The 26486-nt window shown below is 51.0% G+C and overlaps 1 long non-coding RNA gene across 1 annotated transcript; it reads left to right on the top strand.

The window, feature by feature from the left end:
- Positions 1 to 2547: 2547 nt before the first annotated feature.
- On the top strand, positions 2548 to 26486 carry LOC140844368 (uncharacterized). The gene is made up of 2 exons (XR_012122564.1): positions 2548 to 7647; positions 26256 to 26486. It is a non-coding gene; the product is annotated as an uncharacterized lncRNA (long non-coding RNA).

The raw sequence follows: 26486 nt of genomic DNA on the forward strand, positions 1-26486 counted from the left end.
AAGGCTAAGTGAACTGCCCAGGGTCACACAGTAAGTTTCTAACTTGTATCAACCCTGCCTGTAAATCTAATATCTACTGAACCCCCACACTGCTTTGTGCAGGAAATGACCCAGTGTTTTGCATGTGTTTGGCTCAGAGTAGGGGGTTCCATAAATGTTGACTTTCTCTGATAGAGCTTGTGAACCTCACAGCAACCCTTCAGAGTGAGTAATATTCTTCTCAATTTAATAATGCAAGTTCAGAGAAGCTGAGCAAATTGCTTAAAGTCACACAACTGAAGCAGAGGGTCGGGGGAGATTGAGGGAAATTCAAAAGAAGGGGATGACATGGAGTGAACTAGCCCAAGGAATGATAGGAATTTTTGAGGATCTCAGGCTGCCCACTGAAGGCTGAGAGTGTCTCTGGAAACTACAGAAGAGGAGGAGTGGGGCTGCTCAACGAGAATTCAGCTTTGGCCCTCAATGGGCTCGCACTCATTAGAACAGTACTCAAACGCTGGGCTCAGGATGTCTGCCCCACCCTGTGTGTTCCCTGTGTGACCTCCAGCAAGAAAAGGCCTTCACTGGGCCCATTTCCTCTGCCAAAGGATGGCAGCTGGAGTGGTTCTTTTCTTTTCTTTTTAAACAGTGGCACCTCTCTTTGAAATGATCTTAAACTGAACCTCAATATTCTTTCATCCATTCAACAAATATTTATTGAGACCTTCCAGGTGCCTGGAACATGTGGTTGACTGGAATGTCTTCCTGCTCTGAGGCACTCTGACACGTGGTAGAGAAATTAAGGGTCCCTAACCCTCTGCTCAGGGTAGGACTGGGCCACCTGGGGTGCCAAGGGTCCATGTCCTCATCTAGGAGCCCACCCACCACAGAGCAGTCCTGAAAGGCTCAGTGTCTGTGCTGACAGGAACCTCAGAGAGATTCACATACTCATACCCGATATAATCACATACACGCATTATCACAGATTAGATGACAAAGGCCACGAGTCCCCAGAAGCAGTCTCCATGACATCTTTAATCACACAGGCTTTGTGAAATCGGGGGATACTGAGCGTGTCTATGAGGAGAGAGAAGCAGGGAGGAGGCACGGCCAGAGCAAAGCCCTCCTGGCGGGAAAGAGGCCCTCTGGTAGAGGCCAACCCCTGCCCCACCCCACCGCCTTCCTGCCCCAGCGTGGCAGAGCCTTCTGAATGACCTCCCCTCCTCTGCCCACCCCACCGCCATCCTCTGCCCAGAGCCGAGGTGTCAGCTTGGCTTTGGTGACAGCAGCTCTGAAAGGAGGTGTTGGATGGCTGAAGCCCTCCATTGTAGAAGCTCTGGCGTCTTGCACGAGCCCAGTCTTGCCAAGTTGTCCTCCTGCCAATCTGGAGAGGCTGGCTCCTGAGGGGGAGCCTCTCCAAACAGGTAACTTGATCCTCTGCAGCTCAGCACCAGGCCACCTCTGGCTACTGGAGCTAAATAGCCCTGATGAGTTCACAGCACAAGGTAGGGCCTGTGAGCAGCTTTCAGGGTTGGGAGAGGAAGCCACCAGGAGCCTGGGTGGATGAGAAGAACATGGGGCTAGCAGGCCAGAGACCTGGTTTCTAGCCCCAGCTCTTCACTAACTTGCTGTGTGCCTTCGGGAGACTCATCCTCTTTCTCTGGGGCTCCTGAAGGAGTCTTGCAGAGAGGTGGTTCCCAAAAGATGGGCTGACTGGCCAGGGTCTCTGACAAATCTCCCTGGTCTGCAGCATCCCTTTTAGGCAAATGTCTGACTACTCTGTGCAGTGCGAACAGGGTGCGCACTGGCTCTGAGGTCCACCACCTGGCCTCCTGCCCTTCCAGTGGTGGGAGCCAGGGCTGGTTGTGTCATCCTGCTGCTCAGCCTCTCTCAGCTTTTGAAGAACATTCCAAATGTAGTGTTTGGGTGTGGCTTCCATTTCCCTCAAGATAACCAAGTGAAACAAGGTTTCCCTCAACAACTGTGATAAAACTTAAGAACAAGCTGGATAGAGAAGTCTACTTCATGTCTGAATCCCTAAGTTGAAAAAAACCAATGTGTGAGTAATATTGTGAATAAAGGTTTGATTATTTCTTTCCTGGAATTTTTTTTTTATTATCACACATGTAAAATATGCTGCTGTAAATGTACCACTGCTCTTTTTTAGAAGGATTAACCATCCTTTATTGAGATTATGCCTTTCCATTTTATAGCATTAAAATGTCTTTTTTTTATTTTTAAGATGAAATGGTGCGATAATACATGGTAGTTTTTTATTTTTGGTATCATTAGTGTACAATTACATGAGCAACATTATGGTTACTAGACTCCCCCTATTATCAAGTTCCCACCACATACCCCATTACAGTCACTGTCCATCAGTGTAGCAAGATGCTACAGAATCACTACTTGTCTTCTCTGTGTTGTACTGCCTTCCCCGTGTCCCCCCCACACTACATTATGTGTACTAATTGTAATGCCCCTTTTTCCCCCTTATCCCTCCCCACCCATCCTCTCCTGCCCCTGTCCCTTTCCCTTTGGTAACTGTTAGTCCATTCTTGGGTTCTGTGAGTCTGCTGCTGTTTTGCTCCTTCTTTTCTTTGTTCTTATACTCCACAGATGAGTGAAATCATTTGATACTTGTCTTTCTCTGCCTTGCTTATTTCACTGAGCATAATATCCTCTAGCTCCATCCATGTTGTTGCAAATGGTAGGATTTGTCTTCTTCTTATGGCTGAATACTCCATTGTGTATATGTACCATATCTTCTTTATCCATTCATCTACTGATGAACACTTAGGTAGTTTCCATTTGGTGGCTATTGTAAACAGTGCTGCGATAAACATAGGGGTGCATATGTCTTTTTCAAACTGGGCTTCAGCATTCTTAGGGTAAGTTCCTAGGAGTGGAATTTCTGGGTCAAATGGTGTTTCTATTTTTAGTTTTTTGAGGAACCTCCATACTGTTTTCCACAACGGTTGAACTAATTTACATTCCCACCAGCAGTGTAGGAGGGTTCCCCTTTCTCCACAACATTTGTTGTTTGTCTTTTGGATGGTGGTCATCCTAACTGGTGTGAGGTGATATCTCATTGTGGTTTTAATTTTCATTTCTCTGATGATTAGTGGTGCAGAGCATCTTTTCATGTGCCTGTTGGCTATTTGAATTTCTTCTTTGGAAAAGTGTTCAGCTACATGGTAGTGTTTTTAGTAAGCTTTGGACAAAGTCTAACACAAGGACAGAGCAGTCATGTGTACAATGTCTGGCTTGATGTGTTTCCACTAAGTGAACACACTGTGTAACCACCAGCCAGATCTAGAAACAGAACATAGTGATACTTCTTTTTTTAATGTTCTTTTCCGAGTAAAATTAAAAGTTGCAATTTTGTGTTGGTCTCCCCCCTTTTTATTTAAAGACTACCTGTAAAGGTTAGAACTTGGGGACCTTTGGGCTAAGATGATCTAATGTCCCATGCCGTACCAGCACTCCGGTTTTTCCGGAGCCCTCTGAGCTGGCATCTTTGGTCATGCACCAACCAGCAGGAAGCAGGCCTGGTCCAGGGGATAGGGAGAATCGGGCCAGTATCCCTCCAGATGCTGGATGCAGCTCAGCACCACTGGCTGCTAGAAGCCAGGGCCGAGGGACAGTGAAGAGGAGTGGCTTTGGGCAAGAGATGCTGGGGATGAATCACTCCTCCCATGCAGGCCTCCGCAGCCGCTTTTCATTAGCCATTACTCTTTGCTTCCAACCTACCACCCTCCTGGACACCTACAAATCCTTGGGGGCTCATTTGTGCACCATCGTCACCGTCCCATCTCCCCCCATTCAATTCACAGGCCATGCCTCCCAGACCCAGCAGATCATTTTCTCTTTTTTCCCTTTATTGATAAATGAGAAAATCCTGGCACCTTCCTAAAACATTAAGAAATTTGTTCAAAAATCACACAGCAGGCTGGGAGTCCAGGAGGCCACATCCACTCCACCAAGGCAAGGCACATTAATCAAGAACTTGCTTTATACCAGAAATATAGGTGAAGGTAGTTCTCAGGAAGAAAGAAGATCCTTTCTGTTCAGTAAGTATGTGCACTGCCTGCATGAGGTACTGACCAATCACGCATCCAGCAAATATTTATTGAACAGCCTCTCTGTGCCACTTGGCTGAAGTCACTGTCCTTGGGGAGGTCACAGCCTAGTGGGAGAGATGAGGCCAGATAAAATATTTGCAGTTGAAGCTAGGCAGTGATCACAGTAAGGAGAGTGGGATAAGGGGTGAGGGGGAAGGAAACATCGTATAAGGTTATAGGGTCCATTAGAGACTTCTGGAAAGCAAGGCATTTGAACCTGCCCTCAAGCAGATTAATTGTGTTCCACCTATTCAGCTTTGCTCCCCAGAGTCCCCCAGAATATTCGTTCCTCTTAGCATTTCAGAGTTGGTCAGTGTTAGGCTAAGTCTTCTACTGAAAATGACTGCCCTTCTGCCACTAATGGCCCTGACTTAGGGACTCATTGTCACTCAGTTTTTTAAAACTTTAGTTGTACATGCACATAGTTTAGGAAGTTTACAAGGCTTGTAATGGAAACACACACACATAATTTTCCACTCTACAGAGGTAACTGCTTTCAACTCTAAGTTATTTGCTTATATTGATACTTCTTGATTTGTTAGTTTTAGACCCCTCTTTTTCTCTCTCATTATCCTGGCTCTCTCCACAGCCACATGACCATTTTCTGTCCCTACCCCCATCTTCGCAGTATAAATTACATTGCAAGTTGGGTTGGAAGAGTATTCACTGTTTGCATTATTAGACTACATAAATGCTGTTGACAAGTGAGTTGTGTAATCTTCCTCAACTATCTTTCCTTTCCGGCATAACAATTCAATTTGTAATCTCCTCTTAATATGTTTTTGTGTGTTGGACAGTCAACCAATTTCATCTTCCTGAAGGAATCTTTTCCAGAGTCTTCTATCCTGTTCCAGTTAGAATTAGTTGCTTTCTAATGTACAACCACTGACTTGGGGAGTCCTCTGCCCCCTCCTTTATGGTATCTTCTCTTCCTTAGATGCCATGTCCTCCTCTTTCTTAGTTGATTCACTCATTTTTGCTGAAGCACATCCTCCAGCTGTTTCCAGAGAAAGTGTGCAGAGACCTTATATGACTAAGTATGTCTTTATTCTATCTTCACTGTCATAATCATTTGGCTGGGTATAGAATTCTGAGATGGAAATAGTTTCCCTCAGAATTTTGAAGGCACTTTGTTGTTGTCTCCTAGTTCCCACCTTGCTACTGAGAAATCTGATACCATTGTTTCTTAATCCTTTGTATGAAGCTTGCTTCTCTTTTTCTTCTATCTAGAAGCTTTTGCAATATTCTCTTTCTCCTCAGGGTTCTGAAAATGTGATGTCATGGTATTGTTCTGCTTTCATCCATGTGCTGAGTCCTCAATGGGTCATTTCAATCTGAAATGCATACATTTCTAGGGCATTTTCTCTACTCCTTCTTTCTAGAATTCCTGTTAGTCAGCTGTTGAGTTCCCTTGATTAGCCCTCTATCTTGTCTTTTGCCTTCTGTTTTCCATCTATTAGTCTTTTAGCTCTGTTTTCTCAAATTTATATTCCAATAATTCTTTTGAGTCTTTCATTTTATGCTATCATTTTTAATTTCCAAGAGTTCTTTTTTGTAGCATTGGCATCCCATCCTTGTTCATGGGTGTAATACATCATCTTAGGATGTTAAAGAGTTTTCTCTTAATCTTCTACTTTTTTGAGAGTTGCTATCCTACAAGTTCCTTTTCCCCCTGATGTTTGTTTTAACCTCTTTCTTTCTTATTATAGGCTTGCCTCAAATGTTTACTTGTCCTTTGCTGTCTGCTCATATTTAAGAAGGGACACTAAAACACAGACTTGATACCCTATGATTCATGATTGGGGCTTGGGGCCAAATACATGATTCTGGTTGGGCCATTCCCGGTCTTTTCTGTTGAGCTGGTCACGAGAAAAGGCAGACAGACTTTGGATAGGTGAGCGGAGAAGAAAGCTGGAGGCCTCCATACTGAATACACAAGTGTTCATTTTACTCCCATTGTCGGAGCTTCCCCAGAATAGACATCCTCTGCTACTCTTTCCTGAGAATAGACCTTTAGTATTCTACCAGGTGGGGGGGCCATCTGGGATTCTGATTGCTCCTTAAAAAGATTTTTAAACAATCTTCCTCTTTTTAAGCCTCTCCACCCAGAAAATTTCCAGAAGCACCCAATACAGCCAATTCCTGGGCCATTTAGAGGTTTCACAGTGTAAACGGGGCTGTTCTTCAACTTTCTTTATTGCCTGTTTAGGATTCAGTCAGTTACCAGTCTTTGTTGGCTGTGTCTGGTTTCCAGTATTTTAATAAATCTTTTTACTGTTGTTTTAGTGGGTTTCAGGAAAGACCACAGTGTGTGTTCAACTTGTTATCTTTATCCTATTTCAATTTTTAAATGAACAGCAACAACATATTTCAAAGCAGGAATTCTCTGCTGCCAATTTATAGCAGTAAAAAGAGTGTAACAAGAATATGAGAGAGCACCTGCCTACAGTGCCCTTCTCCACCAACTCATTACCTGTTAAGACCTTTTCCTGGCTCTAAAAGCCCCAGTAAAAAGCCACCCCTTGTGATACCTTCCTCAGTCTGCCCAGCTTCTATATTGTTTTACCCAAGTTGGGCCTACTGAGTGATAGAAATTACAGAACCTTACAGATATTCCATTTAAACCTTTCACTTTATAACTATAGAGGCTCAGAGAGGTGGATCCACAGACCAAAGTCCCACAACTAATGGGTAACAGGACTGAAATTTGAACTCGAGTCTGCTCCACCACCCAGCCCCTCTGACATTTTCACTTACTCTCAGGACCCCCAAAGGAGGACGGCACCTTCTGGTGATAAAAATGGCACATGTACTGCAAAGTCAGCCCCAGGCACAGGAAAGGAGTACCAAGTAGGGGTAACGAAGCCAAGGGGTGTGCAGTCCAGAGGAAGGAGGGTTTCATCCCAAGTGACCAAATCAAGGCGGGCTTCACAGAGAGGTAGCACCTGAGCTCATCACCCCCACTTCAGGCTGGCTTCTCCCCTTGCCTAGAGGGTTGGCAGTTACACTGAATAATAATGGTAGTAGTTTCATTTGCAAAGCACTTTTACGGCAATCGCTTTGTACTACAGAACCTTGTGGGCCGAATGCTATTTTCATTAGGCAAGAGAAAATCAAGACAAGGAGAGAGTAGTCACCAGCTCGTAGTTACCCAGCAGAAAATGTTGGCTTTAGGATTCAAATTCATCCCTTCCAAATCCAGCTTCTCTGCTTGCCCGACCTTGTCCGCGCCTGCTTTATCCCGGCCATCAGCTGAGGGGAGCTTTCCTCTTCCAGAATTCTCTCTTCACAAATGTTTCACAATGTGTGGTGTATGGCCTGCCTGCTTGTCTTAAAAAAAAGCCGATTCATGGGCCCCACCCTAGACCCACCTATTCTCTAGGAAATGTAGCCCTGGAATCCGCATTTTAACAACTGTCCCCGGGATTCTCGTGCTCATCTAACAGGGAGCTGCCGCGGGCCAACAGTAGCCGAGCGGGGACCCTGCAGTCGGCACCGCCCGCGTGGCTCTGTCTGGACACCGCCTCGGTTTTCCGCCAGTGAAGTGAGCAGAGAGTCCCGCGAAGCTCGGGGCGGGGGGCGGAGGGCGGAGGGCGGGGGGTGGGCAGAAGCGCCGCGGGCGGCCCACCCCGGAGGCCTAGGCGGGCTCCACACCTGCCTCCATCCGCCCCGCCCAGGCCAGGGAAGGAAACAGCTGGGGGCTCTCGGCTTCCAGGCTGCGGCAGCCTCCCAGTCCGCTGCGGACGCGCCCCGAGGCTGGGGGTTCGGGGCATCCGTGGGCACGTGCCGACCTTCCGCCGGGGACCGCAGGGAACCCGAGTGTGCGGCACGGCTCGCCCACTGGGCAGCGGCCGGCAGCCTGTAGATACTCCCTGGGCCTGGAGGGGCGGAAACGGACTTCCCAGGGCGCCCGGCCCTGGCTCGCCTCCCCCAGCGCGGCACCAAGCGAGGAGAAGCCGGGACGCGGGTCCACGCCTCCCGCCCCGAGGGGCGCATGCGCGGTCCGGGGCTGGTGGCTGAGCAAGAGCCAGGCGCTGCGGGTGCACGGTCATGGAGGGCGGAGTACACAGGCCCGCGGTGGGACTCTGCAGGAGAGCCCCTCGCTCGACCCAGGGGACAGGAAAGATTTCTGGAGAAATTTAAACTAAGCTCTGAAAGATGGAAGAATACAATCGAGGGAGCGTAATAGCAAAGGCCAAGAGGATGGCGTTTGGGGGAAATTACCAGTACCGTGTGTCACCTAAGTATTGAGTTAAAGATGAAGTGTCACAAGACAGGGCTGGAGAGTGGCAAGGGCCAATCCAAGCAGGGCCTTGTAAACCATGTGGGGCAAGCACCACAGAATTCTAAGCAAGACGTGTTACTTGGCCAGATTATTTCTTTTAAGAAAGACCACTCTGTGTCAGTGTGAGGTGGAAAAGGGGTTGCAGTGTCATGGGTAAGTAGTCTAAACACAGACGCCATAGTGCCTAGGCCAGGATTGCCACAGTGGGAATGAAGAAAACGGGATGGACTGGAAAATTTCTGAGTGGAAAGGTTAAGACTGTGTGATAGACTGGATGTGGGGGGTCAGGAAGCAGGAGATGGGTGGATGGCCCAGTCTTTTCCAAGTAGGAAGCAAAGGATGGGTGGTGCCTCCTCCCAAAGCGTCTGACCTGAACATCCTCCTTCTTCCCTATGCATCCAGCCTGGATCCAGGGCTCCACCTCACCACCTCCAGGAACCCTTTCCTCAGATTGTCTGCTATGGATATGAGAACATCCAAGCTTGTATTTGATTATTTGCTATCATGTATTGTTCTAGAATTAATTTATGTGTATCAGCCTTCAAGGGAGTCTGGCATAGTGGTTAAGATCACAGAATCCTAGCTCTACTGCAGACTTGCTATGTCACCTGGGAAAGCCATTCATTCGTTCTGAGCCTCACTTTCCTCCTCCATACAATGCAGGTGACAATCCCTCTCTTGAAGGATTCTGTATGCCTGGCATATGGTGAATGCTCAGTGAGTGAGCTTTTTCCCCACCAGAGTTGGTCAGCCTGGAAACCAAACAAGGATCTCTAGACTCTTCTCTGGGCTTTTGGGTGGAAGTAACAGTAGTTTAACAGCAAGATTTTAAGGCCAGGGATTGGAAGGCATGAGTTCCTGCTATGGATTTCCTATGTGAGTTTAAGCAAGTCAGGGCACTTTTGTCCACCTTGGATAACAGGGGGTGGGCAGGAGGGTCCCTACAGTCCCTACTGGCTACCTTTGTCATCTAATTTCTGGTGGCATTTCATAGCTCCAGGAAGCCCTGAGCATTGTGGAATAATAGCATGACCTTCTCCCTTCAGCTTGTGAATCTGGCTTCCCTCTAGGGCCATCCTGATGGGGAAGCAAGAGGCATTTTGGTTGACAGGAAGAGCAGAAGCAAGCTAGTAAAGGCTCCTGTGTTCAGCAAAGGTGAACTGGGTCAATGTAATGAAGTAAGGCATGGGAAAGCATCTGGTCCAATGGCACATAGTAGATGCTTAATAAATTCTACTTAATTTAACACCAGATCCTGTGCTGGGAAGGACCTGAGAAGCAATGGGTCACAGTCTTTTCCTTCAAGGAGCACAGAGCCTGGAAAGAACAGGAGATGGATACAGAAACATTTCTTGCCTATTCAGGGATAAGGGAAGGTCAGCGCAGGGACTATGGGAATGCAGAGGAAGATGGGCTTGAACCCCTGCTTCAGGGCAGGCCAAGTGCTCAGTGGTGAACTTGGGGAGAGAGGTATGTTAAGGAAGGCTTCACAGAGGAGGTGACATTTGTTCTCATCTTTGGTGGGCATACCAGATTTTTCTAAGCCAAGAAAGAAAAGAAGTGTATTTTAAGCAGAGGCAAGAGCATATGCAAAGTCATGAGGGCAGGGAAAATGGGACTGTTTAGGAGGCTGATGAATATTTTGTTGTATTGGAAATGAGGCTGCAAAAAACAGCAGGGGTTAGAATGGGAAGGGCCTTGCATACATGTAACCCGAGGGCAGTGGGGAGCCATGAAACATTTCTACGCAGGAGAATGATGTGGTGAGAATATTCCGTGTTCAGTAAGCCACCTGGAGCCTGAGACAACTGGGACAGGGGACCCAGTTGGAACCCCTTGCTATGCTTCAATCCATTGGGATTTATCTAGGTCCGAGCTGGACTGCTGGGATTGGTGGCCTCTTGCCAGGTGGACAGTAGGTGGCGCTGCAGCTCTGTGCATCCAGCCTCATGGGCGAGGCTACCTGCCCCTCACCTATGAATAAGAAGGTCCCCTTCCTGCTTGTCCCTGGTTGCTTGGGCCCAATCTCCAATGATGACTCTTGGAGAAGGGCTGGACTGGGGTGGAGATAGGCTTTGTTCCCCCTTCTCCAGAAGCAGGGAAGGTCACTTGCCTTGCTTTACAGAGCCATAGGAGTGTGAGCAGGGAATGCCTCCAGGGGTCTTCTGGCCCATTTTGTGGGAACTTAAGGGTTGTGGGGAGGCTTGCGTGAGTCACCATGTGGGTTAGCAGCTCAGGAGTGGTTTCAGTGTGCCAGGTGGGGAGATCCAGTCCCTTCCTCCTCCTAAGTCCCTCACCAGTTCACCTCCTCCTTGCCATCCCCACTACCCCTTTCCCGCTCAGTCCTCAGCCATTGGCCTAGACCCTTATCACGGTCTGCTCAGGGGCCTCTGTACTGTGCCTCCTCTCCATGCCTGCCCGTGCTCCTCCACATCCCATCCAGTCCTCACCCAGCCCTAGGAGTTTTCTCACAGACAGACTTCAAGCATGCCCTCTCCTGCTGAAGCCCTTCCCTTCCCTTCCCCGTCACTGCCTGAGGCTCCTTAGCTGCAGTCAGGCCCTGGGAGCAAGGCCCCGCTCACTCTCACAGGCTCAGCCACGCAGATCTCCTCTGGGCCCCTCAGCCCTCTGCCCATGCTGAGCTTCCCTCCCCTGTCCTACTATCAAACTCCTACTCATCCTCCTCCACTTGGTGGGGCCTCTGAGATGTGGCAGTTCAGCACCCCTCCTGGGCTCCTGTGTCTATGACTACAACTGTGTGACTGGTGCTCCTAATGAGAGGCCACTCAGGGTGTCTGGGGCAGAGGGCCCTTCGGAAGGGAGGCCCCCTCCCTGTTCTGAGCCAGGCAGGGACCTGGGGCCCCAGTATCAGAAGTGTTCCTGTGGTGGCTGTGAGGCAGACACCAGCAGCTGGAGGCTGGGGAAGAGGCTGACCTGGTGATCCAAGAAGAGGCAAGGCCCAGCAGAGTGGACGGCTCAAGGTCTGGGATTAGGCTGGGCCCAAATATCAACACTTCTCAAGGAGCCCTGTGGTCAGCAGGCTGGGTGTTGGGAATCCAGAGGTAAGGCTGCCCACAGAAGACAGGCTGGCAGGAAGTGGTAATGAGCTACAAATATTTACTACAGAGAAACCCCAGGTTGGGCATGGGCAAAAGGAGGGGGCCACAGAGTGTCTCAGGCTTCTGGGTCATAGGTCAATGAAGGGAGTATCCACACTTTCTGTGCAACCCTGGCAGGGTCTAGGCACCGGGGAGAGAAAATCCCCAAGCAAAATACCTTTAAAACCAAAATCAGTCAAAGGGAGAAATAAAGTTTAAAACCCACTTGTTGCTTAAAAACTGCAGTCCAGGGCTGTCTCTTTCCTGCTCAGCAGAAGCAAGCAAGACCTCCCCCTAACCTCTCAGTAGTACTATTACCCACCCCTGAGGAATGCCTATTGATATGCAGATGCACTAAAGCCAGGTGAGAGATTCTGGAAATATTACAATTTTACTCACAGCACCAATAAGGAAAATTCTAGGTTGGTTCCCCAAGGGGCCCCTGTGTCTTGAAGTTACACAAAAGTCAGAGATAGAAAGGCCCTCCATGCCTAAGTCAGGGCCTTTCGTTTTCTGAAGGAAAAACAGGCCCAAGAGGGACTGCACCTACCCAGTCTCATAACAAGCCAGGCCCAGAGCCCCGGTCTCCTGATTCCCAGTCTGATTTGGTGATGACTCAGGGCACATTCCATCCTGTTCTTCCAAGACTTGTGCTCAGATCCTTTGGGAGAACTCTTTGGGGGTCATTTGGTGTGACCCCTGTATCTGGGCAGCACCACATTAAATCCTCAGTCCCTAGGAGAGAGTGTTTAGAATGACTTCCTGTGGGTCAGTGTGAGAGGTGGAAAAGGGGTTGCAGTGTCATGGGTAAGGAGTCTACACACAGGCGCCATAGTGCCTGAGCCAGGATTGCCACAGAAGCACTGGAGAGCATCCTTGCGTCTACCATTGCTCTCTCCAGCTGCCGCCATCCTGCTTGGGGATGTGTTTGGGGTTGGGCAGTATGAGGAGTTGCTGGTATGGAGGGGCCATCTGCCTGGTGGCAACACCCAGCTCAGCCTGATGCCCTCATCATGCTGGCTGGTGAGGTCACCCTCTCTCTGGGAGGCTTGCTTCCAGGGACTCCCACAGCATCCTAGTCAGCTCTCCTGACTCAGCCAAGGGCTCCAGCCTCCTGTGGAAGGCAGCTCTTCTCCTGGCTCATCAGTCTCAGGGTGGGGTACCTCTTCTAGCCACTCCATTCTGGATGGTGGGGCCTCTGCTCACTGCTCCCCAGCTGTGGGCTGCAAGGAGAAGTCCCTGCTGGCTTCCTGGTGGGAGAAGTCAGATCAGCCCCCTGGGACAGTGCTACCAGCTTCCTACAGGGACATGAGTGCCAAAGTATTACTCTCCTTCCCTCCCACCCCCCAAAGTGGGGAAATCAGGTGAGTCATAACATGCCCAGAGCCTCTATTCTGGGCCTCCTGCCTCTTCCTCAAGGTCCTGCTTCATCCCTAAAACAAGCTCTCCCTTCCTAGGGTGCTCGCCCTTGGGTCAGGAGGAGAGGGAGAAGTATTTTCTGAGCTCCTGCTGGTGCCTGGTGTAAATGCTTTCTCTGGCGGTCCTCACAGCCACCCTGTGTGGTGTGGTGCCACCATTCCTGATGACCAGCCAAGACCCCAAATTGCCCAGCTGCTAAATGGGGAACCAGGATTTGAATTTAAGTCTTTCTGAATTCTTACAGATTCAGAAGCTGTCCCTTTTCATGTACACGGAAAGACCATTATTGTTTTTTCTTAAAGTGATGGTAACTGATGAGAAAAACCGTATATTTCAGCAAATAAATATTTGCTGAAGGAATAAGTGAGCAAATGAACTAATTCTCAGGGACTGGGACTCCTTTATTAGCGTTCAGCCCCAGTCTGGAGAGGAGCTGCCTCTTGGGGCCTGAGGGCAGAGCCTCCCGTGTCCCTCACAACCAGGTGGGGTGTATTTCCTGTCCTCTCCGCAGGCTCCTGGGTCTTGCTCTGCCATGTGGCTTTCCTACCTCTGCATCCCCCTTGGCTGGGAATACACCCCAGGAGGCCCTTTCCCTACAGACTTGAGCTGCTCCAGGAAGCTTCATTGCACACAAGCCCAGTCTGGGCCTCCCTCGGCTCCCCGAGCCTTGTGACTTATCACACAAATTCTATGTTGTCATTGACTAGTTATGTGGCTCTTTCCCCAGAAGACCAGGAGTTCCCTGAAGGCAGGGCTTGTCTGATTCCTCTCTGAGTCTGCAGCTCCCATGACAGGGCCAGGAAGGAAGGTTGTTGGACTAGTGAGTGAATGAACAAGTGAGTAAAAGAAACAGGCAGTGCGAATACCCCCTTTTGGCAAGCTTTAGGCCTCAGTTCTCCCACCAGCCAGATAGGTGATGTTGAGCAAAGGCCCTGTTCTATTCTAGTTTCAAATATCCCATTGGTCCACTTGGATAATGGGACCCTCCAGCTGTGTCTCAGTAACCAGGAGTGAGGGCAGGGCTGTGCACACAGGCAGAAGCTCAGCATGGAGCTGCCCCCTCAGCTGTCTGCTCAGCCCTTAGCCCCCAGAGGAAGGGTGGGGGACCCATCAAGTTGCTTTAGCCCCACGCTGCTTCACATCACCTCATCTCAGGCTCCATCTCAGCTCTGATCTCTCTGCCCCCAACAAGCTTGCTTGGCCAGCAGACCCACTGACATCAGCCAGGGCTTGCTGGGGGCAGGTCCTGCAATCCAGCCCCAGGGTCAGACTGCATCTGCAATGCTCTGCAAGTTCCAAGCCTGTGCCGCACCCTGCCCAGTCTCCCCACACTCCAGGGGACCAGCCTTTCAGTCTTCATTTGGCCACCAAGGAAGCTGGGTCCTGCAGGGGGAGGGTTCAGACTGGCCCTAAGCACCGCCTGACCAACAGACCAGCTGGAAACGTAAAATCAAGTCTTAGACTCCAGACTGGTTTATTTTAATCCCCAGTGCTGCCTGAAGGTGTGAATTTGGGCAAGTGGCTGATTTCCTTTGCTCCTTGTTTCTGGATCCATATCAGGAAGATAACTGTTGCCCTGTATTCCTGAAGGTTCCTATGCAGATAGAGGGGATAGAGGGGCTGCTCATGGAGAAGGTGCTAGGCTGGGAGTCAGGCCTGGCCTTGCCTCTCTCTGGGCCTCAGCAACCTAGCTGTCCCTTGTTCTTCCCCTGTCCCCTATCCCCCTCCACTAGCCTCACCATGGTGGCTACAGTCGTATTCTGTGTACTAGCCACTTTGCAGGCCTGGCCTGGGCTGTGGGCATCACACCTCGAGAGAGCCCGAGGTTCTCCAGGGGAAAACACCTCTATCTGTTAGTCCCTTACTCCAGCCAGCCAGCCAGTCAGCCAGCCAGGGCATCAGCAGGGTCACTGTCCCAGGCCCAAGCTACACTGTGATTGCAAAGCAGACCCCTATGTGTCCCTGCCCCTGAAGACTCAGAGTCCCTCTCCAAGCTGCCCCCACATCTCTGCCCCCAGTCTGGACATTTCTTCCCAGAACCAAATCCTTACATTTCACAGATGCCTGGACTTCACCCTGTGAATGTCCCACAGGTCCCTCATGGGAGAACACTTGAGCACTAATCACCCTTTGCCTTCCAGTTTTCCCCGGGACAGTAAGTGACCCTCAAATCCCAGCATCTTTCCGCACCCCTCTCTCCCTCTCACTCGCCTCTGACTCCCAAACCAGCAGGCAGTGAACTGAGGATGCTCCCTCCACATAAGCCTCTGCTGTCCTGTTTTCATCAGTTCCCACATCACTGCCCTCACTGAGCCCTCATCACTGAAGTCTTGCCTGGATCTTGACTGTTGCTCAACTGGCCTCTCTCCTCCTCCACATGGCAGTGGGATATCCTTCTAACATGCAGACCCGGCCATGCTTCTCTCTGCTTAAAATGACTCTTCCAGGCACCCCACTGCCATAGGCTAACGCCTTGTTCTAGGGTCGGTGTCTGGCTGCACACCCCTTTCCAGCACCCCCATGCCCCTGCCCTTTATGCCGGCCTTCTTCCAGCTCCTCAGAGCCCTTGCCTGGGCCATTGTCTCTGCCTGGAAGATGTCCTTCTGCCCGCTCCACCCCACCTCATGGCAGCCCTTGCTGGCCAGCTGCCTCCATCCCTCAGCTCTCAGTTAAACATGGCTTTCCTGACCTCCTGAATCTAGTTAAGTTAGCTTCCCCTGTAAACTCTTGGACGGCCTTGCTCCTTCCTCAAGACCATCCTAACTTCTCCATTTCCTACCTTCCTTTTCTCTGCCCATATTTATTAAGTGGCTACTATGTGCCAGGCATGCAAATGCAGCGATGAACAAGAATAAACATGGTTCTTGCCCTCATGGAGCTTGGAGTCCAATGGGGGAGACTTAAATTAAACTAAGAACACCTAGTAAATAAATCCAAATCCAGACGACCATTTATTGCTTCTCACGTGGCATCTGTGCAGGCTGGCTTCCCTGAGAAGCAGCCTCTGGGATGGAGACTGGCACGCAGGGTGTCGACTAGGAGTGCCCTTGGAACCGCCTGCTATGAAAGGGAAGGAGGAAGTAGGATTGGGCAGAGGGAGAAGGAGGGCTGTGGTGCAGTCTCATGAGGGTCTCAGCTGACCCCATGGGAGCTCTGAAGCTGGCACGAGCCTCCGAGTTGTCCCAGTCTGGGGTAAGGGGCTTGACCTTCCCTCCCTGCAGGTTGGTAGTCCTTGATGAAGGCTGCTCCTAGAAGGGACTGGAATCTTGGCTGAAGCAGTTTTCTTCACTCCGCCAAAGGGTGGACAGCAGAGGCAGCACATTGGCCCCTCTGCCAAGTGGCCTCACCTAGTGCTTAGAGGACAGTGCAGAAGCTACCTCTGGGGGACAAAAGAGGATGGGGCTCTTGTTGGTGTTTCACAGCCTCAGAACTGTCCTCACTTGGCCCTTGGTGCCCTCCCTGGCCCCCATACCCTTCAGAGGCACAGCCTGGGCACTGGCTGAGAATCAGCAGGTGATGTAAGTAATATGTTTCAGGGGAAAGACATGCAAGCCAGAGCTGGGCCCTGCCATTCCCAGGATCATGGGTTTGACAGACTAAACAACAAAACAAAACAAAATACCCAACTCCCCAGCCATGTGCAAGTATTTATCAAGTGTCTTATTTGTGCCCTATGTACACTGCAGATAGTTCTCACAACTCTGTGAGGAGGTACAACTTATTAGCCCAATTTAAAAATGAAGAAACTGAGGCTTGGAGAGCTACAGTGACTTACTTGTACAGTTAATAAATGGTGGACAGGAGGCACCAGGATTAGAGGCAGAGAATTCGAAAGTTGGAGTGGGAGCCAGGAGGGAGTCCCTGACGTGAGCCACAGCTGCCTTTCCAGACCCTGCAGCCCTACAGGAGGGTGGAGGGGAAGCCCTGGAGCTCAGGCCTGGCCAGGTCATCTCAAGCCTATACTTGGAGGTAGGACAGGTTAAAGCTGCCTGACCACGGAGCCCTAGGTGAGTCTTATCTGAACCCTTCAGTCCCACTTCTGAGCCCTGGCTGTTGAGGGAAGAGAGCAAAGGGAGAGTAGAGCTACCGTCCCCAGGATGGTCACTGGTTACAGAGTAAGGGAGGTTCCATCTTGGGTAAGTAGGCTGGGGCCTCCTTTCCCACCACCCTGCCCCATGTGGAGACTGTCCTTCTAGAGCTAGGTATAGGGAACACGAGTTCATTTTTAAGAAGCCTCTCCTAACCAGAGGTTGGGACTCGTCAGGACCCACCTGAGTGTTGTTCTCGTCAGCAGCTCTGGGCCTGCTTTACCGTGTGCGCACCCAATGTGTGCTCAGCCCTGCGTGGGAGGCCATAAATCTGGTTTCATCCAGTCTGCACAGGCGCCCCATGAGAGAGACCTTATGACCTCCATTGCTCTGATAGGGAGACCGAGGTCCAGAGAGGTGAAGGGCCTCATTCAGACCTTCTAACTCCCAGCCCAGGGTTCTCTAGGCTTTTCCTAACTACTTTCCCCAAAGATGACCCCTGTCTCTCTCAATCTCTGAATTAGGGAGTAATACCAGCAGGTAGGAGCCTTTGGTTTGGCTTTGTGCTTGTTCTGGAGGGATTTTTGGTTGGATCTGCCAACCCTCATTTTCCCCATCCATTAAATGGGTATTAATGCTAGGAGTGCTGCTAATAAACTGCTTTTCTGGATGCTGTGTAGCTTGGGGATTAACACAGGCCCAGGGCCTGGAGCATGAGAGGGGCCCCACAGAAGTTGGTTGGCATTTCATGGTAGGTAAGGGAAGGAGCTTCCCCACCCCCTTTAGGGTCCCTTTAGTGGGCCTCTTCCTGATGGGGGCCTCAGAGTGCCTGGGCCCCCATGGGTGTCTGCTGTGCACACTTGCATTCATGCATGGGTGTGCTACTTTGCTTTCAAACTAGGGCCCCCATGGTCCCTCAAGGCCATGCCTCCCTTCACATTAGGGCTCAACCCAGCTGTTCTGTTCATGGTGCCTGATTGCTTAATGAGCTTGGCATCAGGGTATGAATACTTGCACCATAAAGTATGTAAATGTAATCATAACAACACTGTGCTGGGCAACTTGCATTCTCTCAGCTCTCAGGTGCCCTGATCCTGGGACAAAACTTTCGTGGGAACCACAGCACACAGCTCCCTCCTACTTCTCTGAAACTGTAACTACACTGTGTACCTTGGCCTCAGCAATTATGATTGCACAAAGGGCTCCCTGCTGCCATCCCATCTGAGCCTCACAATAACAACAAGCGAACATTTATGGAATGCTTATGGTATGCTAGGCATAGCTCTGATCATTTTACATACATTGACTCATTTACTCAGCCTAATAACCCTGTGAGATATGCATTATTGGATTCTCTGTTTCCCAGATGAGGAAACTGAGTCTCGGAGGGATTTAATAACTTGCCTAGGTAATGCATCTACTAAAGTGAGAAGCCAGAAAATTCCACAGGAAGAGAAACTGAAGCCGAGAAAGGAGAAAAAGACTCATCCAACATCTTGTAGTAATTCGGGGTTTGCCCATGTCTCCTGGGGCTTCTTCAGCCATCTTTTAGGTCTGAAGGCCCAAGTGTCACCCTGACGTGTGACTGTGTGGTTGAGTGTGTGTGTAGCAGAGGTGTGGACTGGGGCCTCATTCTGGGAAATTCAGGGGATGCAGCCAAAGCAAAGAGCTATTTTAAGGCCTGTGTTGCCCGCCCTGCTCCCCACACAGCCCCTCTGCTGAGCCAGGCTGCAGTGGCCCAGGGTCCGGGCCAAGCGGGGAGAGTTTTGTTCCGAGAGCAGAGGGAAGTCTTGGCTCCAGGACATTCACACCCAATGAATTACTTCAACGCTAGATTAGACTTGCAGGCTTGGAGCAAAGTGATAATAGGGCTCAATTAAATTAATTTATATGGACACCATGCTCAGGGCCCCTCCCTCAGTGGTGGGGCAGACCTGACCCACGGTCTTGGCCCCCAGGCCCAACCCACCGGGAGAGCTCTGGATAGCGTCAGGGAGGTGGGTGTGGGGGCTGCTCCTTTGGTGGGAAAAGCAGTGCCAGAGGCGCTGACTAGAGGCCTGGATTGTTGTTTTGTTTTTGTTTTCAGTCTGATGTGCTTGTTGGGAGAAAATGACCCCGATTAAATGAAGAGTTCAGGAAGCTAATTCCCAGTCAGAGAACGTAAGGACTGGCAGATCTATCCAAGGCCAGATTTCCAAGCTCCTAGGAGGGACCTTGAAGAGGTCATTTGGGGAGGCCTTCAGCCCCTGGCCGTGCTGTTGTCCCTCACTATCCTAGGCAAGGGGACGTGTGGCTCTTTGCCGTGAGTGAGTGGGGGCAGGGGAGGGCTGGGCTCTGCCAGCAGCGTGCTGTGTGGACACACTGGAAACCCTCTGGCCCCCTGGACAGGCTCACAAAGCCCTCACAATCCAGCCCTTGCCTGCCTCTCGTGCTTCATCTCCTGAGCCTCTTTCTCTTGCCCCACCTGGCTCCCACCTACGTTCTGGGTGCCCTGAAGCCACCAGCAGCTCTGCCCTTGGCATTTGCTGGTTCCCTGGCCAGGATGTCCTTTCCCCCACTTTCACTAGAGAGCACCTGATCCTTTCTCTACCCTGACACTTAACACCTGAATGCAGTCATCTGTCCTGCCAGGAAATGGCCTTCTGGAGGGCAGGGGCAGGTCTGCTCACCCCCATGGCCCCAGGTCCCAGACAGAGCCTGGCACAGAGGCAGCATGGGGGGAGAATAAGTAATCTTGAAGTGTCCTCTGCAAGGGGACGTGCCCAGCCCAGGGTGACCACTCGGCTGCACAGGCTGCCCTGGATGGAGGACCAGGTGCCTTGGACAACCATGACTCAACTCAGCTACTGGCTGGAGATGAGTTTCTTCCTTTCTCTCAGTCTCCCATTCTGCAAAAAGTAGGACTTGGTGTCCTGCATCTGGTGCTTGAGGATTCCAGCAGTTTCTGGTGTAAGTCTCATCGCACTAAGTAGAGGCCAGTGCTGATGCCATGGAGCTGAGGGTGGCAGAGGTGGGCCGTCTGAGCTGAGTCCAGCAACAGGCTGCACAGGGGACCTCTTGCCTCTTCTCCCAGGTAGGGCGGGGTTCATTCCAAGGATGCTTATCAAGTGCGCAGTGTGCTCTGGTCCTGCTTCCACCTCTGCCAGGGATGCTCCCCTTTGGGGTCCTGGCTTCCATCTACAGAACTGGGAGCTTCTGCCAGGCCTGCATGGCTCTGAGCCCCAAAGAGTCCCTCAAGGTGTCTAAGGGTAAGGAGTCAACCTCCCCTTTCCCCTGACCTTACCTCCTATTTTTTAAGCCAGATTGAGGAATTTGAACTTCACCAAAGAAATGTGAGAGTCTGTACAAAGCAGGAAACAGCCTGGCCAAATGGGGGCTCAAGCATAAGCCTGTTCTGAGATGCCTCCATGTGGAGTCCCCATAGGCAGGCCCTGCTTCCTCCAGGCCAGGCCCATCTCTTCCACCTCTTCTGCCCACATAGAAGAACCACTTTGTCTCTCTCAGACTTTCCAACAAGCCATCGACTTTATAGGGCAGTGGGGCTAACCACAGAAAAACCTGCCACTCCACCCCCATCCCTTGAGGATGCGGGATCTTTTTGGGGTTGTAAATTTATGGCAGAAGCTAAGGGCCAGCGCCTGCTGCAGACAGCCTTTGAACCTCAGCCTCACACTCAGCACCCACTGGGAGACTTTCCTGCAGCCAGCAGGAGAGGCAGGCCCTTGGCTGGGAAATGAAGGGCCTCTGCGGGGAGGCAGGAGCCTGAGTAACTCCCTCTGTTCCACCCCCACCCCCCGCCAACCCCACTGCCCAGCTCACCCCTCAGGGCCCAGAGGCAGGCCTTGCTGGCCGAGCTGTAGGAAGGGCTGACTTGAGGGAGGCTTGGGCCCTCCACTCCACAGACGTCCTCTTCATCTTTCTTCAGTCAGGACATCTCACAGGATGAGAACCTAGTCCTCCCAACTCTGTGTTCTCTGGGACTCAGTTTCCTCTTGTGTAAAAACAGGGGGCTAGATAAGTTCATCTGTAAGTTCCATTGGGGGCCTCATGTTTCCCTGCATTCCACATTCCTTCCTGAGATGTCAGGATTCTGGTGTGGAGGGGTGGGCAGCAGAGAGGAGGGCTGCGGGATCTCAGATCCAGGTCTCTCACCCTGGAAGCAGAAGGCTGGGAAGACTTCCCACAGTGGGTGGAAGTATTATTGCATTCATATATTGATTAGACGAACATGGAGTGCCTACTGTGTGTCATAGAACATGCTAGATGATGGTGCGATGATGGGTGTGTGTGTATAAATTAGTGCTGAAGAGAAACAACCCTGAGAATAGAAGTTTTCAAATGGTCATGGAGTGAGGATAGCCCAGACAGAAAGAATGTGCTGGGTGTGGACAAGGACAAAATGTTTGATGTGACTGAAGCAAGAAAGAGGCGAAGGCTTTCTGGTGTACATGACTCTGGGGCCAGAGAGATGTAAGATAAAATCCCAGCTCTGCTCTTACTAGCTGTGGGATTTTAAGGGTTGTCTGATTGACTGAGCCTTAGAGTTTGTAAAGAATGAGAAATAATTTTTATTTTTCAGTGTTGTGAGAATTAAATGAAGTAGGCTGGCAAAGCACCAGCCCAGTGTCTGGCGGAGGTCTGCACAGACCACCAATAAGCAGAACTTTCTGTCAGCCAAATCTTCTTAATGTGCAAGCAGCTGCCAGGTGGGGAGTGAGCTCCCTGTCATGGGAGGTATGTGAGCTGGACTAGGGTTTATCAGTAAGACAGAGTATGGGAGGAGAGATTGAACCAGAAATCTATTGTTCCACCAAACATACATGGCCATTTATCCCAAAACACCCTGTAGAGGTTTAGAACTAGCACCCCTGTGCTGGGAGCTTGCTTTTCTCCAGGCTGACCAGGCCCAGAAACCTCAACATTTCCCACATGTTCTGGGTTCCAGAGTTCTCACCTCCCTGGTCACCCTCTCTGGCCACGGAGTTCTACTACCTACCCTGGTCGCCACTCTCCTGGCATCTGTCTAGTCCGTAGGGAGTAGATGGAGAAATCACCTCCCTGGATTTGGGCACAATCTTTACTGGTGTGACCAGAGAGGTCGGTGGTTAATTGGTGGCCTGCCTTTTATTCGACTGCAGCAAGGAGACCCACCCACTTTGGCTAGGTGCTCTCAGACATCTCAAGATTTGTGGAAGAACAGAGCATTCCGGGGAAGTGATAAATCTTGGTGGGATGAATGAATGAAGTGTCTGACTTTTAGCTCAGGCCAGCCCTGCGGAAGGAAATCCGAGAATTAGGGGGCACAGAGGATCCTCCTGGCTGAGGGCGGTGTTGGAGTTTTTCCTAGGGAGCTCAGAGTTCTTCCTGTCTCCCCATTTATCACCACCCTACCCTGCTGGTTGCCTTCTTTCTGTTCTCACAGCACCCTTCTTTCAGGGGTGGAGCGGCAGGCTAATAGACTTATAGACCCATAAGTTGTCAGCATTGAGGGACCTTCAGAGAGGGTCGTTCAACCTCCTCTTTATACAGATGGTGAAGCCAAAGCCAGAATAGAGGGAGGCTGGCAAGGCCTCCTAGAGTCAGTGTGTCTCTGGTGGCAGGTGACACAGGTAGGTGGTGAGGACCATGTTGGATATAAGTGCCGGTGGCCCCTGGCCCAGGGAGGACAGATGCCTCGCCCTATTTGGGAGGGCTTTAGGTTCACCCCATCCACCACCACCACCCAAAAACCCTGCAGAAACTCAAAACATCTCTGGGCTCAGTGACCCTGGTAAAGTCTCAGATCTCAGACCTCACTGGAGAACTCTGGCAGGGAGGGGACTGTGGGAAAGCATCCATCCTGGAGTGTAATCACCAGGCTGGAACAGAGAGACGGCCCCCAGCTCAGGGTCTGGTTCCACCTTTGACCCTGCTCTGTGTGACCCTAGGTAGTATCCATCACTTTCTGGACCTCAGTTTCTCCATCTGTGCAATGATGGTGCCCAACTGGACTCAGAGGCCTCTGAGCTCTCACCTGCTGTGTATCTGAACGCTTTAGCAGGGAGGAATCTGCACTCACTTCAGCATTTCCTGCCTTGGCACACGCCAAGCCCCCTATCTAATCCTGGGGTCCCAGGCCTGCCCTCTGGGGAGAAATTGCTGTGATTTAAGGTTCCAGATTTCCTGGACCATTAGTGTCATGATACTTTATATCTGGGCCTTGATTGCATTTTAATTAAAAACGAATCCTTTCCAATCCCTGTTTTACGTGCATCTCTGGGAGCCTGTGGAGGCTCGGCTCTGCCTGATGCTTTGTGTAACCCTGCTTTCTGCTCTTCTGTTTCCTCCCTTGAATCCCCAGCTCCCCTGGTTTTTGAAAGAGAAGGGTCTGGAATTCTTTATGGACACCTTTTTTGGATTAGGTGCTGAGGCCCCAAATTGCATACCGCAGGTGCCCAGCACCCCACATTTGAAGGTAGCTGTGCAGGACAAGAAAAAGGTACAAACCAAACCAGCTCTGACTGGCACTCAATTCCAGGGAAGTGTGAGGTGAGGCAGGGGCTGGGAGAGCGGGCTTGGTGTGCAAGGACTTTCCTTTCCTCAAGCAAGTCCTGGAGTTTGGCAGAGGATGTATGTTTGATTCTTGCCTGAAACACCATCTGAAGCCTTGAGAATGAAGGGAGAGGAGGGGAGGCCTGCTGGATGAACCCTGTCCTGCCAGAGTTTGGTGGGCAAAGAAACACATTTCCCGTGGTTCAGGTGGACACTCTGGAATGGAGGGGTGCAAATCATTTAGCAAGGGCCAGCCCAAGGGGTCTGCAGCCTGCCAGTGCCAGGTGAGCCCACCAGAAAGTGTCTGCCTAGGGTTGAAGGGAGAGTGAGAGACATCAGCTGGAAGAAGGGGCATCACTCACGTCAACAAATTATTCCTTAGTAAGGAGTAGGGTCATCAAAAAATCCACCATCCACCCCACAAAGAGGAAGCTGGGTTTTGGACCTTGTCACTGAGAGAGGGCAGCCAGGCCAGCCTCCGGCAGCCCCAGGTGAGCCCTCCTGATGTCCCTCCCACTAGATCTAGACCTGGCTTTGAAGGCAGAGGGGTGACACAGGAGTGGAGTGAGGAAATAGAGGAGACCCTCTAATCCCCTCCCCACTCCCAGCAGCTAAGTCTGGAAATGGGCTTGAGCTGAGGGAGGAGGATCTTTGAATTGGATGTGAGAGTGACTACTGAGGTCAGGTGGGGTCACCATTACCACCTGAAAGTGAGACTGTCTCTTAGCACCTCACACAGAGGGAAGGCCGGGGGCCACCACAGGTCCCTTTCAGGGCTGGAGAGGGAGAGCCAACAGGGCAGAGTAGAGAGATAGTGGTAGAAAAAAAATGGTGTTCTTCCATGCCCGCCGCAGCATCCAGCCTGCTCCACACACCAGTTACACACACACATTATTTCATTGACTCTCACAGCCATCTGTGAGGTCAATTGTATCATTGCCAAGTTACAGATGAAAAAAAATTGAGGTTCAGAGAAATCCAATGACTTGCTCCAGGGCCCTTGATTCAGGACTTGAATGGATTCCAGTGTCTGTGCAGAACTTTCTAGTCTAGCATTTCTTCTCAGCTTTCAAGCTTAACCCCAAGAGATTATGATTCAGGAGATCAGGAATGGGCCAAGGACTCTGCATTTGCACAAGCACCTGGGAGACCCTGGTAAACGTAGGTGGTCCAGAGAGCACATCCTGTAACACCCCCCTCACCTTGAGGCCTCTGTGGTAAGCATACACTTGTATAATGTTGCAACTGGGGAGGCTCTGGAGTGCGCAGGCCAGAGGACATCCCTCTTGTCCCTGTGTTCTTTGCGCCTTCCAGTCCCCATTCATGGCTCATGAATGAACATGTAGTACGTGCTGAGAATAGTCATTTTGGGGCTCTGGCGCCAGACTTCACAAGCTTGAAGCTTGGCTCTGCTACTACCTCTTAGTTGTGTGACCTTTGGGCAAATTACTTCTCTCTGTGCCTCAGTGTCCTTATCTGTAACATGGGATGATTGGGGTACCTGCCTCATAAAGTGGTTGCAAGCATTAACTCAGTTGGTATATGTAACTCAATGGCCTGTCACCTGTAGTAAATGGGAATGAGCACTGTATAAATGCCAGGTATTAGTATTATTAAACATTACTAGTCCTAGTAGCATTACCTGTGTGACTGAAGCACATTGGTCCTTCCGTGCTGGGGGAAAAGGGGGCAATGATAGGTCCAAACGGGCCAGGTGAAGGAGGGCCTTGAATATCAGGTTAGAGAGTTTGAGGAGAGCTGCTGGGTCCAGGCAGAGGACACCAGATTGGGGGCTTCTGTCGGGAGACCCCTCATAGTCCAGGGACAGGAAGACCATCAGGTGGGCTGGGGTAAGTCCCAGGGAGACGCAGCCTTGGTGACGACAGCGAGGGTCCAGCTACTGGGTCAGTGGTCGACACCATCTTGCCTGATGGGCAAAACAGGGTCAGCACAATAACACCACCGTTGGGCATATTAACTCACTTGCCCCCACAACCACCACATGGGGAGGAAATAGTTGCTCTTATTCCCGTTAAAGAGATGAGAAAATTGGGAGCTGGCTTGCTGATGTGTCATACTTAAGGTCATGAGGCTCGTGGCAGAAGCAGGATTCAAACCCAGGGCTGACTCTAAAGCCTGCGCCTTTACCCACTATCCTCAAAGAAGGGATGCAGAAGGAGGCACTCTGGCTTCCTCCCTGTTACACCGAGAACCCTTCTGGGGGTCAGCCCAGGTCTGGGGGCACAGCCAGGCCTTGGGCACCTCCACCATCGAACTGGCTGTGTGGAGAGCCATCCCTTGTGTCTCTCAGGCCACAGAGGCAGTGAGGCAGCCTGGGGATGTATCTCCGTGGTCCAGTCCCGAGGCTCTCTGAAGCTTGCCCTTTGGCTTTGGGGCACAGTGGCTCCCAGATGAGTGCAGGGTTACAGGCGTTGGGGGATCCCAGGTGGCCTCAAGGTTTGTAAGCCATGCACAGTGACTTTGTGGGGCTTCCAGTCTCACAGGACCCATTAAATACATTAGTCTGAAGCCCTTAGGGTTTCCACGTCTCTCAGGCATAGGCTGAAACGAGAGGAGAGAGGAGCCCCAGACGGCGGCACTCTGTGGGCGCTCCTGCACTGGTGTCGGGCGGGGCACAGAGGCGGCTGCCCGTGGGAGCTGGACCCAGGCAGGGCTGGCGTCTTCCAGGCCCGTTAGCTGTCCTGCTCCCGCAGCAGGTGGCACCACTCCTTTTTAAGAACTTTCTTTGGTTTGTTTTGATTTGGTAAAGTAGTCTCCTTTCATTTTGCAGATGAAACTGAGGCTCAGAGCGGTGACAGTCCTGAAGAAGGAGGTGGCCCTGGGGAAGACAAGAATGAGGAAGAAGGAATGACCAGAGCGGGCCTGCTCTTGGGTTCTCTGCCCCCAGCTAGAGGGGATTCTTGTACCTAAGAAACTGTACCCAAAACTGGTGGTCGTTTTACCCACTGTATGTGGAAGCTGCCAAGTAGGAGGAAATAGAAACTGTTTTGGCTTCGGAACA

Source organism: Manis javanica, chromosome 11 (assembly GCF_040802235.1).
Source record: "Manis javanica isolate MJ-LG chromosome 11, MJ_LKY, whole genome shotgun sequence".
In the NCBI taxonomy this organism is placed as follows: Eukaryota; Metazoa; Chordata; class Mammalia; order Pholidota; family Manidae; genus Manis; species Manis javanica.